General features: G+C 48.6%; 1 protein-coding gene across 10 annotated transcripts in view; it reads right to left on the bottom strand.

Annotated features, from left to right (window-relative positions):
- The window catches only part of LOC309797946 (putative spermatogenesis-associated protein 31C2), a 67012-nt gene extending 49915 nt beyond the window's left edge, over positions 1-17097 (bottom strand). For 2 of the 10 annotated variants that reach the window (XR_014292877.1, XR_014292878.1), the window contains exons 1-2: positions 7284-7377; positions 6947-7010 (exon numbers count right to left, since the gene is read on the bottom strand). The gene's annotated coding sequence lies outside the window, so the exon portion shown is untranslated. Of the gene's footprint in view, positions 1-6946; positions 7011-7283; positions 7415-17073 lie in introns of those variants that run through there. The other 8 variants (XR_014292874.1, XR_014292875.1, XR_014292876.1 and 5 more) reach the window with 8 other exon arrangements.
- Positions 17098-17968: the final 871 nt, after the last annotated feature.

The following is a 17968-nucleotide window of genomic DNA, read 5'->3' as shown; positions in this document are numbered from 1 at the left end:
TTCTGTCTTGGTATATTTTACTGGCTTTCTGTGTTTAATCTGATTTCTAATATTCTGTTAGTTTCCTTTATCTTCAGTGGAATAAACCACTATATGAAGGATTATTCTCAACAGTTAGTTCTCATAATAACAGTACTAAGAGCAGCAGTCAATACTCTTTAATGCTTACCATGTGCCAGACACTATTCTAAGACACTGTTTAAATACATATATATATACACATACATATATATATATGAGGTTTTCCTCCTCATAGGCCTATGAAATAAGCCTATTATTATATCCATGTTACAAATGAGAAAACTGAGGCAATGAGAGGCCAAGGTCACATGATCAGTACTTGGTGAAGCCCCGCCTGAGTTAATGCCGGAAATTTAGAGTAGACAAGTTAAATAATGTCTCACAGATTAGCCTTAAAAGTGAGCAACATTTAATTAATGACTTGTGAAGTATCAGAAAAAAATGGAACATTTTAAATTGAATGGAAACTACTAAGTCATGTATCAGTAACTAAGATTGACTCTTATTGAATGAAATTATTTTTCATTATTCTTTTGAAAGAAGATTATTCTTGTGTTAGTGTTTCACAGTATTTTTTTATTCACATATTTAATCATTTATTAGACACATATTTCCTACACACCTTCTATGTGCCAGTGTCTGCTGCAAGCCTTGGAAGATTCAGTGGTGAGCAAAAAATTACAAAGTCCTTGCTCTTAAGCAAGTGTCCAGTGGTGGAGGAAGACAGAGTCAACATGTAAATACATTTTGTACAGCGACAGAAATACGACTGGACAGTGGGATGGAGAGGCAGTGAGGAGGCAGGTCTCTTTGGTCAAGATAGTAGTGGTGGCGTTTGAACCGAGACCTTAGTGATCAGAGGGAAATTGGTCTGGGTAGAAGGATTAGCCAATCTAAAGCTGGGAGAGCAAGAACTAGAGCTTGTTGCATCTGAGGGACTGAAAAAGACAACTGTGCCTCGAACCCCATGAAGGTCAGGGAAACATGTAGTAAGTGACCAGAGCACATGGTCCCTGTGAACCTGGCTAAGTAGTTGAAATTTTCATCTCTTTACAATAGACAGCATTTAGAGATTAGAAGCAGTGCGATAATAGCATCTGATTTGTGCTTTTTAAAAGACTACTTTGACTGTGGAGTGTCCTACAAAAGCAAGCTACTTGTGTCTCTATGAAGTGCAGATAGTAAATTTTAAAAAGCCCAATGAGCTCATAAGCAGTTGGTTTACTAACTGTAATCATTTATCTTAACTAGACTTCATTAATATAAGCTTGGTGACCTTGGGGTCTGGGGACATATTAGATTAGGGAAACCCAACTATTTTCAAATAGTGTGATTTGAAAAATTCTCGAAATTGTTGGGGTTCAGGAAGATTATTTTATTGCTGGGCCTGGATGGGAAGTTTAGAATAAGAAAAGAAAGTATGATGGCTGGCTTCCATCTATTCTCCCTTTCTGTGGGAGAAATGATGGTGGGGTGACTACTTTGCTGTTGACCCAATGCTTAAATTTCAGAGCTAGTTCAATCCAGTAAATATTCGCTGAACAACTATTATATGTTAGGCACCTAGCTGAAACTGGGAATATAAAGAGAATAATTAATAATAAAAGCAGGTATGACTAACAAGAGACAGGCACTGTGCTAATGCTTAACATGCACTATCTCAAGTTACATTAATTTACACACTAACCATATGGGGTAGATGTATTTATTATACCATTTTCCGGGTGAGAAATCTAATCCGTTTAAGGGGCTTAAGTTACTTCTCCAAGGTTACACAGCTAGTTAGGGGCATAGGCAGTATTTGGACTCAGGTCTGGTATCAGCACCAATTCTCTTAGCCATTATGCTCTATAAGGACCTTACTTGAGAAGTTCAGGATTATACATATATGGGTACAACCAACCCTAAGACCATCTGGCAAAACTGGCTGCTTGAGAAGTCCTGGATTTATGTAAGATGCTCTTGGAATGGAGAAGATCGTGAAGGAGGGTCCCCAAAACACACTCTCTATACTAAGGGGCAACAGAAGAGAGAAAGAATTAGCCTACAGCAGTATGATATTGAGGACCAAGAAACAGTGTTTCTCTCTTTTGTGAATAGTTATTAAATTATTTCTACTTCAAAGTATCAGAAAGAAATCACAGCACTATGGACAGTTTGCGGAGCCACCCTATCTTAGCGTGAATCCTGGCAGGTGTAGAGTCCATAGTATGACCGTGGCACCTAAGTGTAGTTAAGTAAGCTTTCATTTTTCTTTAGCCTTAAAGCAAAGTAGCTTTCTGATAGGTATAATTTAGGAAAGTCTTCAAAGAAAATATTTGAAGTCCACTATCTCAGAGAAAAGCAATTTTGCAAAAGATCTGTCAGCAAAAGCAGGGCCAAACACACTAATTATTTAGTGAGACTTGTATTGTTATATCATTGCTCATGTTGTTTCTTTATGCATTTACCTGGAAGAAGGCTTTTAATGTTCAACAATTCTCAAAGAGATAAAGACCCACACTGACCTGTCAGAAAGAGCTGTGCCCTGGAATTAGATCAGTTTAGGTTTGGCTACCTACTAAAACTAGGTAACATTCTTAATCTTTCTGAGCCTGTTTCCTATCTGCAAATAGGGATAACACTATCTATTACAGAGGGATGGGGTTAAATTAAATGACACATGTAAATGAAATATATCCTTCCAGACTGAGAACATACCTAGTAAATGTTAAGTGATCTGCAAATATTCTGCTTTCTTGAAATGGATGAAACCTGTTATGTTCTTAACCAATGGTCTAAATATCAAGACAATATTTAGTTAAAAGTTATATTTGTTCTTTCACTGTCCATCTGCATTTTAACATATTCTAACATATTCTCCTTGATCAATTGTGTCAATATTAGTAACATTTGTCATTTAAGCTATTACTGTTCATATGTTTAAAATATTTCAACATGATATAAGTCATTACTCAAAGGGATGCCTAGCTGGCTTTGTCAAAGATTTATTTTAAGTAAAAATAAAAGACACATTTTTCATTTTCACCAAGTTTTATTGAACAGTGTATTCATTAACTGTATGAACTTTCTGGCCAACCTAATACAGTAGCCAAGACATGGAAACAACCTCATTGTTTTTTTGTGGATGAATGGATGAAGAAAATGGGGTGCATACAACCTACTATTATTCAGCCATGATAAAGAAAGAAACCTGGCTATTTGTGACCACATGGGTAGATTTGGGGGTCATTAAGCTAAATGAAATGTCAGACAGAGAAAGATAAATACTTTAGGATCTCACATGTGAAATCTAAAATACTGAACTCATGATAGAAAGGATGGAATGATGGTTGCCAGAGCTGGGGGTTGGAGGTGAGGAAAATGAGTGAAGATGATCAAAAGATAAAAACTTCTAGTTATAAGATAAGTGAGTAATGGTGATGTCATGTACAGCTTGGTCACTGAAGTTAACAATACCGTATTTTATGTTTGAAAGTTGCTAAGAGAGTAGATCTTGAAAGTTCTCATCACAAAAATAAAATTTGTAATTATGTCAATTAAGGTTAACTAAACTTATTGTGGTAATCATTTCACACTATATCTATATATATCAATCATCACATTGTACACCTTGGACAGATACAATATTATATATCAATTAAATCTCAATAAAACTGGAAAAATCTCATTTATATTTTAGCATAAATATATCAAATTGGGTTTCCTGACAAGATTAATAATAACTATAGATAAAAGGAAATAAGATATTGTTGTTGCTGTTGTTTGCTTTTCCAGAGTGCAAAACACTAAAAAGGGGGGAGGTGAGTATGGGCTTGCAAATGCTGCTCCATGGGCCCTAATGCTGTGATATAGACATTTAGTCCAGATCTGAAAGAGAACTTGAGTCATTTCAACAAATCTGCAAAACAGTCGTGTTCAAACGTGAAGAGATGAAGAGATATCAGTAAATTCTTTTTCACACTGCAAGAAATCTGCCTTCAGCTTTCAGCAAAACCTCAGTTTTCGGGTTATGAGGGTAACAGTTCTTAAGCAAGCAGCACAATGCTTCCACCAGTGCTTTCTCCCTACGATGAATAAGTTTTCAGTCTCCCCACCAGTGCTCATCCCTTCTCCCCTTAATGTCTTGGCCAAAATTCAACCATCAGCCCAGAAAACTCTTTCCCAGTTTCATTGCCTGTACATGACCACGTTATTTCAATCACCTTGGCACATTTATATTACCTACTTCCTAAGGTAGGTATTATATATATGAGATTTTAAATAAAAGAATGCCTGTAAAGTACTTAATGCTCAACTCCTAGAACAATATGAATATTCCGTAACTGCTGACTAGCATTCTTGTTATATCATTTACATTAAAACTAATCTGTACTTTCACACACCCATGTTCTTTGTCCCCAACTGGGGTAAAGGAAATAAATGAACATTTATTGATTATCTACAGTTAAGAGTATAGAATGCAGTGTAGGCTATAGAATTAGTGGTGTTCAAGACTGAAACTGACCTGGATTTGAATTCCAGACCTCTCACTTACTTAAGACTTTACGACGCCTCAGTTCCCTTACTGATAATTAGAGATAATAGACATTTCAGGGACCACGGTAAGGATTAAAAATATTATAATGTTTGGATCCAGAAAGGGCATTCATTACCTCATTTAATGTAAACTCTTAGATAATCTGATTGAGTTTTGAGAATCTGATAACGGCTCTGCATCCTTTTGCTAAAAATAATTAGATAGGTAGATAACTATTCATAGCATTTTGCATAGAATTCCAGGGCTTTGCTAATACGAAAATCAATCAAAGGCTTTAGTTGGCACAAAGAACTCAGAGAAATTGTTATGGGGCAAGAATTAGAATTCTTCTTGAAATACAGACTATCATCCTGGAGAAGAAAGGACAACATTTTAATGTGGTTAAATTTGGGTCAAAACTATGCACTTCCTTAATGGTGTTTCTACCAGCTCTTGATTTGACTGGGATTGAAATTTCTGACATTACTGTCCCCATCACAGACTTGAAAACCTGGCAGACAATCAAGTGCAACCTACAGTTAAAGGTCGCTCATCTAAAAACATGGGTATGTTACTACCATTCTGACAAGAGCGTTATGAAGATTAAGAAAAAGCACAAATAAACTCTCCTAACACCTGACAGCCAAGTAATACATCTTTCAGCTCTTTCAATTCTTTTTCCTGCTTACCTGACTTATTTCCTTCCCTGCTCTGAGTTCTCACTGTGTTTCATGTCCCACAATGCTGAAGTCATTGTAATGCTTTTACTCAGCAATCTCATTTAACATTTAGCATAGTAAATAAGAAAGCCTAAGAAGTGACTGAGGTAAACTGTCATTATTGCATCATTCTGATAACCTGATTTGTCCGGAAATGTAACTCTGTGATTCTCCTTTACTTCCAGTTGCTCACCATTCATGGGCACAAATTGAGTGTATATCAGATATATTAAATTCCTGGAAAATTATCTGTGGTGTGATTTGGGGTTCTATTTGTGTACTACAGCCTTCCTAAAACTAAACTATTATCATTTCTACCCCTCTTCTGTCTGAAAATCCTCAAAACATAAGTTCTAATTAATAGTTATACTAGTTGGCATTATAGTCGTTCTTTTTTGCTTTTTCTCTGATTGTAAGTCTCTTCTGACTCTTAAGTCAATCAAATGGGTTCTCTACATATGAGGAAGCTCAGAGAGGAAAATAGGATGAGTAGGGTAAGAAGACATTCACACATAGAATTAGTGGAAGCCTTACCAGTAACAAAACTAGTGAAATTAGAGCTAATTAATTAGCAGCCAGGAAAATTTCATTTTGTGTTGTCATTAACTGGTCAACTAGGGTAACTAGGCTTACAAACAATAGAAAGAAAGAGTAGAAAATCTATTGGTTCTGCCAGCTTCTCCTGCTTGTTATCAGCGCAATTTTCTCCTAGTTTATGAAACAATAACAGTTTGGTATTAGAATTTAAATGCCATCAATATAAGATATGGAGATATGTGAAGCCTACTACACTTTCTTCGTAAACTAGTTCTATAGCATCATAAATCCCACAGTAGAATGATTCATTTCAAAGACAAAATTCATGCAGAGTACACTATTTGTTTAAACTTCAAAAAAATCAAAAAAGATTGCTATATCTTGTTAGATATGTTATGAGCCCAAAGATATGTTATGAATCCCAAAGCCAGCCAGGCTATCCCTCTGCATTTCTTTGTCCTAACACAGGCTTTTGTCCACCAGCATCCCCCGTCGGCCCCTATACAGAAGAGAACACCGTCTGTTCATCAAGAGCCCCACGCCGCAGACACACGGCGCGGAGTTAGAGCTCAACGATGAAGCTGGAGGAGAGGCAGGGATCTCCCAGTTGTGTCCGGCCTGGTGGGATTCTAGAGAAGCTATTTCTTTAGGAAGCGTCCCTTTCTTCAGACAGACTGGGGCATTTCCAGTGGCTGGCCACAGTGCCCCGAAAAGGTGGACTCAGATGGACTTGGGCATCAAGGAAGGTCCTGTGGGGGGCTCACGGGCTGTTCTTCCGTGTTTCGAACATACAAATCAAGGTGGGGGCAGGCCACCACTAGTGCAGGGCCGACCAGAAGGCACGTCAACAAAGTGTCCCCTCCCTAACCCCTGCAGCCCCTTCTAACAAAAGGAAGACCAAAAGGAAGATGTCCAGGGAAGCCTCATCTACAAGGTGGAGGAGCAACATTCCTCGGTGCAAGTGTCCTGGCCGCGGCTGCAGCGGGAGGACCACACCATGCCACCCCCTGGCTGGGTGTCATGATGAAATTTGGACATTATACCAGAAGCCAAAGGGTCACTCCACCAAACCCTCAAGAAAAGGATGAGGGACGAAGCATGTGTGCCCTCGAAGCCCCAATCTTCTGGTGCTCCAGTCTTCAAAACTTACACAAGCTGCCTCTTACATGTCTCCTTTAGTTGTCACCTTGGGACAAGGACCTCTGAGCACCTGACTGAGGAAACAGAAAGGCCGCTGCCACAATCATCCTACTGAGCCCTCTCCCCTCCCCTCAAAAAGGGCCAGCAGCCCCCTTCCCTTGAAAGGGCTTTTCTTTAGAAAGGGCGGCCTGGACTTAGCATGACAGGGGAATGCAGTTTAGAGACACCTGGGACCACGGGGTGCTTTCAAAGCCTCTCCCCGCCCTTCCAGGTCTTGTCTGGTGGGGTTTTCAATATTAACGCCGCACAGAGAAATAACACCCAGTGTCAGGATGAAGTGTTCTTACGTGCACAGGGTCAGATGGAGGGTTGAGGCCCCGAGCGTGGTCCAGTGTCACGGGAGTGGGGGCGGGGCGGGGGGCTGGCCGTGAAGAAACAAGAGGAGGAGGGGCAAGGCTCAGTACTGGATCCTGCTGACTACACACACACACCCACACCCACACACACACACACACACACCCACACACACACTTATAATCTTTAGCTGCCCCATGAACTTTTTGTGAACTGTTTAAAACTGGAGGTCTGTTGAACAAACAGCGGCGCCACTGCCAGCCATAATTTCATTGCAACGAGCTAAAGACTGTTAACTCTTCAGGTTCCAGGCCAAAGATGGACCTGAGCGGAAAGGGCCAAGGAGCCGGGGGCCCTGCCTGGCGTGAGGCCCTTCTCCAGAGCGACAGCCCAAATCCTGGGCAGGAACACCCTCATCCTGGGCAAAGGCCGTACTGCGTACACCCCACCATCACTGAGAAACGGGCCCACCCCCCATCTCTCTGGGATGTAGAACTAACTAAGGGGATCTTGGGCACAAGGGACACAGAGATAGGGTCAGAGACACCGCCACACTCACCCCATTCCTCTTCTAAAAGCGGCTATTGAAATAGTTGGGGGTCTTTCTTACTTTCTTCTTTTTTTTTTTAACCTCCAAGGAAAAGTTCTTCAAAAGTGACTTCCCTCACCCTTGGCTGTGGGTCATGCTGCAGGGGGCAAATGACGTGATTTAGATGACAGACAGAGCAGGCGCTTTGCTGCTGTATATAAGAGGCTCATCTGCCCTTATTTCTCAACGACCCCCCCCTTTTCTTCCACAGGTGGGTGATGCTTCTGGAAGTGCCAAGATGTGTGAAGTCAGTCATGAAAAGCACTTTACAAGCACCAACCTGTTTCCAGTGGGAGCTGCTAAGCTACACCTTGGCTCTGGGTTTTAACCCTTTTTTCCAGCAGTGGAGAGAAGGGGGCAAGGATGTGGGATAGGGATGAAGAGGGAAGGTGGCCAAGAGAAGGGGTCAGCCGGGGAGACGGAGGAGGGTCTGGTTTCTGAAGAACAGACCAGGAATTGTGGTGGCTGCCCGCTGAACACCCAGTTCTGGGAGAGACCCGGCTTGCAAAACGCAGACTCGCCGCGTGGTCTCCGGCTTTCGGTCTGGCCCTAGGGCCAAGCACAGGAGAGCTTGAGTCTCCCTCGACAGACTTGGGCAGTCATCTGGTCCGGGAACCAAGAGTTATGATTAGCATCCGAGCTTGGCCTGGACGCTGGGGAGAAGAGCCTGATTGGCAGAAAGAGGTCAGAGGGACCAAGATTAGGAGCTGTCCCCCCAACCTCGGCATCCCTGAGTGAGGGCACCTTGGCCCTCTGTGAAAAGACACGAGGGGGCACACGGGTCCCCAGCTGTACCCACCACCGTTCTGCCGATTCCTGCTATGAAGACACCATTATGGAATGAGGAGAAGGAGAGAACGTTTGTTTTGTTTTTTTTCTTTAAAGGCGACTCCCCTTGGCAGGCAACAAACAGATTGCAAAGGAAGGAGCAGTGGCAGTGAGAGGCTGGCGTGAGCGCAGGGAGGAAGGCAGCACCAGGCCACTCCTGCCACCTCTCCTTTCTCTCCACCCCAGCTCCTCCTGGCACCGGGCCACTTTCCACTGCCTCCGCCCTTGAGGCGCTGATGGATTGGTTCAAGTCTGCACAGCACGCTTGTCAAGTGACAGCGACGGAATGGGAAGCAGCGCCACCAAACCATCCCAACTCCACTCCAATACTAACGGTGCCCCTTCCTAGGGCCTCACTCTCTAGGCACCCCATGCCGCATCAGGCACTTATCCAGTTAGTGACCAAGAAGACCTGGACGGGTTTTGGGGAGCTTCCGGCTCAGAAGGCCGGGCAGACGGCAGGGCTCCCAGCCAGCATGCCATGTGCCACGGTCCTCCGTAGGCTGGGGACCTCTTCGGGGAAGGGGTGTCTCTCACTGCACGGGCATGGCTGGTTCTCTGTGGAGGACACGCGCGCGCGCGCAGTCACCACAGCCTCCCAGCTCCCACTCTCATCCATGGCGTGTCTCTGGGCAGGTGGCCGGACCTCTTCAACTTTGACCCCCTCATCTGTAAATCTTTGGCACCGTGTTTTCCAGAGGATTAAACTGCACTATGGACTTGAGTTCTGCCTGGCAATAGCTGGTGCAGGCCACATCTAACCCATTAAACAGCATCTGACTCCACTAAACATTCTACGTAACAAACAAACCCCAGAATGGCTACATAGTTTCCTTGCGGCAGAGGGAAGGCTGAGGCAGGGACACAGAGGGGGCCAGGGAGGGGTGACCTTCTGCAGAGTGTGTGGCTTTCATGGAAGCCCAAAGCTCATGGCGCGGGAGCCCTTCCTGGGACTGCTCCAAGCGCAGACTGAGTCACACACAGGCACTTCTCTACTGGCGTCAAGGAAGGGAGGGATGAAGAAGTTCCTATTTTAGCACTGGGGGCCGCGAGGAGGTGGGAGATGAGAAAAAGCAGTCCAGGGTGTGCAGCGTTGGGGCAAGTCCTCCTGGGATGTTTTCCCCAGTATGCGTAGCAGTGGGGAGAAGGGAACCCCAAGGATGCACCCAGGTCGGGGGGAGGGTCGCAGGCTTCCTGGGGTGTGGCTGAAGGAGGTCGCCTGACTGGGTCCTGCAGCCGGGCATGGGTGCTGGGGGGGAGTGGAGGGTGGGAGGAGTGATCCAGCCTGCCCAGGCTCTGTCTCTTGGCACACTCCAAGTCATGGCTGTCGCCGCCTCCAGAGGCGTCCCCACTCACGACCCAAGTTTTGCATTAGTAACAGAGCTGCGGAGCAGGAGTGCGGGTGTGACGGGGTGGGGGACGGGAAACTCACGTGGCTGGCCCTGACCTTTTGAGCAACCAGAACCTTCCCTGCCTCCTCCCAGGGCGCCAGGATAGCGCCGCGAGCCACTCGGGTCAGTCGGGAGTGAACTTGGCCTGCAGCGGCGGCGGCGAGTGGGGGAAGGGCGCCCCCTCCCCCGCCTCAGCCCTGAGCACGGATCGGTCGGCATCAAAGGGATTTTCTCTCCCACCACACACACCCGCGCTGCCGCAGGCTCCTCGCCCCTCCTCCGCCAGGTCCCCGCGCGGGGCCGGTCCCGCACACGCACCCCCCGCCCGACCTTCCAGGACCACCGGCTCTCTCGGCCAGCCCCCGACCCCAGCTCACCCCGCCCGCGCGCTCCTCTGGGATCCCCCTTCCCAGGCGCCTGCCGCTGAATCTCTGACAAAAAGCAACTTTGGGTGGGCGCACGGAGAACCCAGGATGTGCGGCGGCGCGCCCCAGGGGAGTGGGCACTGACTGGAGACCGCTCCGGCCCATCGTCCTGCGCTCCCTTCGGCCAGTCTGGAGTGTTCTCTCCGTGGACGCCTCCCCCACCTTCCCCGATTCAAAGATGCAAGCCAGGTGTAGCCAACTGTAAAAGGGGGCTCGGGGGCTTGGGGAGGGGGGCACCAGCAAGGATCGACCGGGAGAGCCGCTGCCAAACCGGGGCTGCCCGCCACACACCCCCTTTCCCAAAAGCAGAGCCGTGGCCCCCCGTCAGCTCTTGGACCAACCTCAGACACTTCCCCTTCCCCCCGCCAACCCGCCCCCCCCCACGCCAGGCCTCGGCTTTTTGTTCCTTTCACTTTCTTTCACGGTTGTGCCACACACAACCACGCGTGTATGCAAGAGGGGGCCCCATTTGGAAGCTGGTGTCCCTCAACAGGAGGCAGCAGCCCAGGACAGGAAACCGAGGTTGAATGCAATTAATCGACCTGACTCCACTCCTCCCCGCCCACCCACCCTCCACACCCCCCCGGGTCTGGTCCCTACAGGCTGGGATCCCACTTGGAGTCTACACAACCTGGAAACAAATCCAGAATAAACGATCCATAGACCACGACTCTAGAGGGGGTGTCACTGCACTGCAGCCTCCATCAGGGCTTTGTAGAAATAAAGTGAACTCACTGCAAACTCCTCCCCCCACAAGGAACAAGCTATACCAGAAAGCTATTAACGACAGCTATCATTAGTACACACAGGAAGCACAAAGGAACTTTTTACGAATAAAAGATGCATAAAACACAGGGTCCTGTGATCTGCACCCGGCTTCCCTGCTGATTGTGTGCAGCCTGGGAGTCCTGGGAAGGCTGGGGATGAGGGTCAGAGGAGGACAGGGGCTCCCACTTTCTTTACGAGGAACAATAGGAACCCCACGTCTGTTCATCTTGGAACCCGGAACACCCCAAACAAAGCTGTGGGAAAACTGCGGTAGACGTGGGGGCCCGTGAATTCTTCTAGCTGTTCAGAGCTTAATTACTCCTCCTTGATCCGTGGGACCAGACACGACACCACCAAGGTTAAAATGCCCCAAACAGCGCCGAGCAGATGTGAGCGAGCTGGCAGACGCGCAAATGAGGCCTGCCTCGGAGCACGATAACAAGTGACTAATACGTTGCATATCGTTGAAAGAAAATTATTTTTCTCTGATTTGCATTTGCTTCGGGGGAAAAAAAAGCCAACCAGAGTCCCTCTTCACAAGCACGAGTCTAATCCTGGAAATGCAGCCCGGCTGCTTTAAGAGAGCTGGAAGGAGGGAAAGACTGCCAGCGCTTTGGCGTTGCAGGCTTGTCTATCTTTCCGCCTTTCCTCCAAGGCGAAACTCGTTTTGCAAGCAACATTCCTACAGAAAATGGCACACGTCATAAAAAGAGACCAGTTTATAGAACTGGCACCGAAGTTCATGTATCATTCCAGAAGCATCTCCCAGCTCCCCTCTAGGGAACCCAACTAGATGTAGAAGTCCACATTATAACTCAGAGAGTAGATCTGGGGGCAGGGTGGGGCGGAGGTGGACCCATAATTTGCAGATATCCTGCAAGCTGTACACTCAGGGGCCGAAGTCACACAGAAGGGCACGATATAGAGTTAAGTCAGCTCTAAATGATCCTCCAAAGCCCGGGGGCCAGGGCTGCGGAAGCCTTCAACCTTGAGGTTGGGGGGAGTGGTGTTTACACCCAGCTTGCCCCAGGACAGCCCAGGGGCAGGCCCATCTTCTGGACCAACCTGAGGACCATCCTGAGCCCGCCAGCTTGGACCGGCCCAGCGGGGTATTGCTGCCACCCACCAACTGTTCTCCCTCCCACCCTGGCGCCTCCCCGCAGTGCCTGGCAGAGGACCAGGAACTCAGAGAAGGCCGGGCTCTGGGCATTTAGTTGATTAAGTCACAGAGTGGGTGGCGCTGTGGGCAGACCTCAAGACAGCACCGTTGGTCCTGCAGCTGAAAGGCAAGCGCGCTCTTAAAAACCGGGAAGGCAAAGGGAGGCGGGTGATCAAAAGCCGACTTGCACCCCTCCCCACCCCCATTCACCCCCCCTTCGGGTCCTGAACCTACCCACTTGTGTTTCCAATCCAGGAAACAGGGCCGAGGGCATAGAACACAGCGGCCGCCCGTCTCTTGAACTTGTCTGAATAACAGGGCCATTTCAGAGGAAGAACAACGGCCTTCAGAGCCTCTGCAATTTCCAGAAAGCCTTCAGTTAATAATACATTCTTTCCAACAGGCTTGCTTTAGGGCGGAAAGTTATTTTCCCAAATCTTAACAACCCGGTCACAAGCCACTGAGGCCCCAGGTCAACAGATCCCGGCCAAACCCCTCCAGACAGTTGACACTCATGACCCCGCAGGCCTTCTCCTGCCACCTCTGCCTAACAAGTTCCCTAAACCACAACACACCAGCCAGCGCGCACGTCCACCACGATCCCAGGAGCCAGAAAGATGCGTGTCGCGGGGGGCGGGTGCCGCCGCCGAGGGCTCTCTCGCAGCGCATCCGAGGGCTCCCGGGCCAGCAAGGGGCGGCCACCTCTGCAGCTCTCCGCGGGCCTGCACGGTGCGCGCTCTGTGTGAGCGCCGAGGAGGCACAGCGCTGCTCGTGCGCCAACAGCTGTCACATTATTTGCACTCGCTGTAAACAGCCTTCACACTCCCCCCTTACCACACAGTTAAGGCCAGACTAACAATCCAGTTAGAGATCAAACCAACAACAGCAGCATTGTGTCTGCCTTCGCACCAAGCCCAGCAGCTGGCAGGTTTCTCCGGAACAAGAGACCGCCCTCCCCCCACCCCTCCAGGCTCCAGCCAAGGCTAGCCGAGGCAGCAATGCGTGTGTCGCTGCTGATTGTTAAAGCAAGACAACACAGCCATTTCGCGCAGAGTTCTGTGCGGTTCATCAGCTCTCCCAGAGTTTCCTCCTCCCAGGCCCCCTCCCCCATTTCCTCAGCTGGGAATAAAGGTTGTTCAGACTCCCAGGGTCGGTTTCTCTGCTCAGCAAAGTGTGGGTCGGCCTGCCCCGGCCAGGCCTGGGGTCCTGCAGCCCTCTCTACCGTGGTCCCAGAGGCTAGGCAGCCCGGCACTTTCTGCAGCCCAAAGCCTCGTGTGTTTCGGAAAACCGTCCAACTCCCTGAATCCTTCCTGGTCGCCCCACTGACCAAAATGTCTCCTTTTATGATTTTTGGTTAAGTCGAACATTTCCATAATCGTCATTATTAGCGCAAATTACATGCCTAATCGGTCCTTAAATAGATTTTAATTAAATAATCATACAAGGCTCATTTTATGACTTAAGAAAGGCATTAGTTTTCGTTATAAACTTTCCACCAGGATATAGAATACTGATAGCAGACATACACTTATTCTTTGAAAAGCACCAATAACTGATGGGCAGAGTGTTGGGAAAGCAGACCCTGCTTCACACCTTCTGGAATCCAAGTGGAGACTAGACAGACCACATCTGCACAACTTTCCTCCGGAGAAGGGAGAGGGGATTTCTTCCTCCAAAGCATTACTTTTGTCTTCTCTTTGGGGCCAGGAGAAAGGAACCCCAAATGTTCCTTTTCCTTGCCCATCTGAAGAGATCTCTCCAGCTTAGAAGTCTCTTCTAGAGACCACTCCTCGCCACCCCCATCTGTTTTCCACCCCTCAGTCTGCTGAGAGCCGTGGTGGAAAGCAGGCAGGCTGTGCTTGTTAAATGCTGTGTAAAATGCTGTTAATAAAATAATAAATACAAAGGATGGAGGCTGCTGGTTCCATGGGTGTTTTGACTGGAAATGCCTTGGCACTTGTCATGTGTTTATGGGAGGGCAGACAACTCTAGGATTTACATAGTTTGGACATCTCTGTACTTCATTTATTCTTTCCTAATTGACGTAGGCCTAGAGCTATTTCAAGTTTGCATTTGTACAGAACTGTTAAATGCCTAAGAGTTTCTCCAATTAAACCAAGTTTTAAATCAGACCCAAGGCTGGAACGTACTCTCGGCCTCGCCCCACTCCACCCTTCTGCCTCTGTGGCTGGAGAAAACAAACAGACACTCAACAACGATCCCCTGTCCTTGCTCTCCCCACCTTCACCACCCCCACCCCCGGGGGGGGCACCTAGGGCAAAGGTTAAGGTGTCTTCAGATTACAGGCAAGGCCCTGGCTACACACACTGGAAAGCACTGCAGTTGGGCGCATCCTGGGCATACTCGAACTTCTAAAATAGTGAGCTAAGATGGGGGAAAACTGCTGGCCTGGTAAAACCCACTGTTCACAAAACAATGTCAGCAAAGGCTGAAAGGCATTCTTTAGAGAGGTACCAGGGACTCATGCCTACTGAAGCTCTTTCAGCACAAAGTCTTTTAGGGGAAGAAGGGAAAAGGAGGGTGGGGGCGGGGAGGAGAGAAAGGCAGCGCTCCTGTTTCAGAGCAGGCATCCCCAGAGAGTCAAGAACCAAGTGTAGCTTCAATCAAACGCTGACTTCCCCTCTGGGAGTCTAGTAGGAAACCTGATCACAGTAGCTTACTACCGGCCTGGATCCATACAGGTCTGGTTTTCTTCTCATGCTAGTAATTTTTTTAAATACATATCGATAGAAAAGAAGCAATCCCTGACAGACTTTTATTGAAAACCACACTGAGACCTCATAACATCCAGACTTAATCCCTATCAGACAAACCACAGCACCTCTGGCCCCTGCAGTGGGCCAGACCCTTTCACCTCTTCCCACCAGGTCTCTCCCCTCCAGCCGTTGCTGTTCCCTCTCCCCAAAAGAATGACGGGAGAACTTGCCAAAGAGCACCTAGATACCGGTACTGGAATCAATTCCTAACCATATAAATGATCCCACTTAGGGGGAGAAAAAAAAAATCCCAGCCTTTTCATATGGATTCCTTTAAAGCCCAGAATGCAAAGAACTGTAACAAAGGGAAAGAGGAACCCACGGAGGCAGACCTGGAGGAATAGCCTCAGGAATACCCTTGGAGGGGAGCTTAACCTGAAGTTTGGTCCCCAGACACTGGCCTACGCAGGTCTTGGTTGGGGGGGGGGGCGGCTGGCATCTCAGGGGCAGCAGGGAACGGAGAAGCAACCTATAGGAATCTGACCAGTCATTCAAAGCAATTACTAATCCTCCGGGCCTACTATGTGCCAAGTATTCTTTGATCCTAAAGGTGGAAAATTATTCCCAGTCTTACAAATGAAGAAACTTACTGAGGCTCAGAGGCCATAAATAACCTGCCCCCAAGGTCACACAGCTAGTAAAAATGGGCCACGGTCAAACTCAGTCCTGGAGTTGAGGAGAGGAGCCAATTATTGGTCAAATTGTGCCATCCAGAATCCCCAAGAAGTTCGGAAGCCTTCCTTAGCCCTTGTACTCCAATACAGGGTAAAAGGATAGCACTTAACACGTATGAAATTCGGTCCACAAGGAGCCCGCACCCTAGTTTCTCCTACACCCAGAAATCTCTTGGTCCATGTGAAGTCTTTCGAAATTTCTGCCAACATCCTACCCATCTCCCTACACTGGAACACCCTGGTGTGAGGCCAGGGGTTCCCAACAAGGCTCCACTTTCCCCTCCTCCAGGAGCCCAGAACAGGCAGTGGGAGGTGGGTGCTACTCTTAGGTCTCTATAAAAAGTGCTGACACCTGGAACTAGAAGAAGGCTTGCCACATAAAGCAATAAATCAAATTATCTAGACAGAGCAAAAGCCCTTTGGAAAGACTGCCTACATCTACCTTTCCTAGGACTTTAATGAAAAACTCAGGGACCAAAGTGGGCTGGGGAGGCAACTGAGGGGGAAGCGGCTTGCAAGATGCTGGACCCTCCTGGACTCCTGGGGGTCCCCACAAAAAGCCAAGTCCCGAGACAAGCCGGAGGTTGGGGTTATCTCTCCTCTCCCCAACTTCTCATCCCAGCAGCGCAGGGTCAGCGCTCAACATCCCCTCCCCACCCCATCTTCAATTTCCTGCTCTGCCCCGGGCTTTCAGAAGCTCCGGGAACCATCCACACCCGATGCCACAGACGCCACAGGCTCCACGACCGAGGGCCGTCTCCAGCTCAGCTCGGTGGGAAGGGGAACGGGCAGGAGCGCCGGACACTCAGCCGCCCCTGCGCCTTCCCGGCCCCGGGCGGGTGGCTCCTCCAGTGGCCGAGGCTCCGGATGTGTGAAATGGCTCCAGGAGCGCCTGGGGCAGGCCAGGGCCTCCGCAGCGGGAGGGACCGAGGCGATGGCGGAGCCGGGTCCTCACCCCTCTAGTCAGCCAAACACGCCCCGGCGGCCCGGCAGCCCCTGGCTCGCAGCCAGTGGCTTTCTCTCTTTTTTAAACTTTCCGGCCTTGGCCATCACCGCCGATTGGGACAGGATTTCCAGCCCCCGCCTTCCCGCCTCCACACCCTCCGTGCAGGACCTTCCAACCTCCAAGGAGGTGACCCCCGCCCCCGGGCACCGTGAGTCCCCTGGGCCACCTGGAGCGAGCCGCTTCCCAAAGCGATCGTCGTGCGGCCGAGTCCGGGGCTGCTGCTGCGTCCGGGGAGGAACTCCCGCAGCCTCCAAAGGTCCAGGCCTGCCCGCAGCGGCATGCAGAACCGCCCCCTACTCTCGCTCTCTTCGAAAGACCAGACGCGGGGGCAGGGGGGTGCGGAGGAAGTTTAAGGCCTGTCTTTAAAAAAAAATTTAACTCTTCAGATGCAAGAATGTGGGTGCCCTTGGCACGGTTATGAGCGCTCGGGTAGAACAATAGAAATGGGGGGTGCCGGAAATGGTGCAGGAAGACCCCTATAACCCTATAAACCTCTCCTCCCCCCTCGCAGTTACTACTAGCATTAAAAGATCCCAGTGCCTTCAATGCAATAGTGCCTGTTTATAACTTTTCCCTGCTGGGTCCCCATACCCTATACAAGCCCCCTCCTCACGTTTTGAAATCACCAGGGCAAAGATCGCTCCCAAATCTGTGACCTCCCGGAGCTCTTGGGCCTCTCACCTGCTCTTGCCCCTGGCACCCTGACCTGACTCACCCTCTTCCCCCCAGTAGTTCCTCTGGTTTGCACCTAGACAAGAAATTTAGTTTCATTTAGCTTCCGGTCTTTAATTTTAGCAGGTCTCCTTTTTGCATGCACATCAATATGGCAATTACCATCTAAAAGCTCGCCCAGCCCCGGGTCAATGTAAATTGATCATTGTCCGCCTTCCACAAAATAACACCGGGAGTCTGTGATGCATAATGAGATTATACTGGAAACTGTCTTTTAGATCAAATTCTATTTTAGGCTGTCAGGATCTTCTCCTGGCGAACTTCCCCGCTAGTCTAATCACGGGGCGCCGGAGCCCATGGGTGCTGAGGGGCGATGGCTGGCCGGGGAG

This window comes from Mesoplodon mirus, assembly GCF_964341445.2.
Source record: "Mesoplodon mirus genome assembly, contig: HAP1_SCAFFOLD_1265, whole genome shotgun sequence".
Classification (NCBI taxonomy): domain Eukaryota; kingdom Metazoa; phylum Chordata; class Mammalia; order Artiodactyla; family Ziphiidae; genus Mesoplodon; species Mesoplodon mirus.
This window is presented reverse-complemented; position numbering and strand designations above follow the sequence as displayed.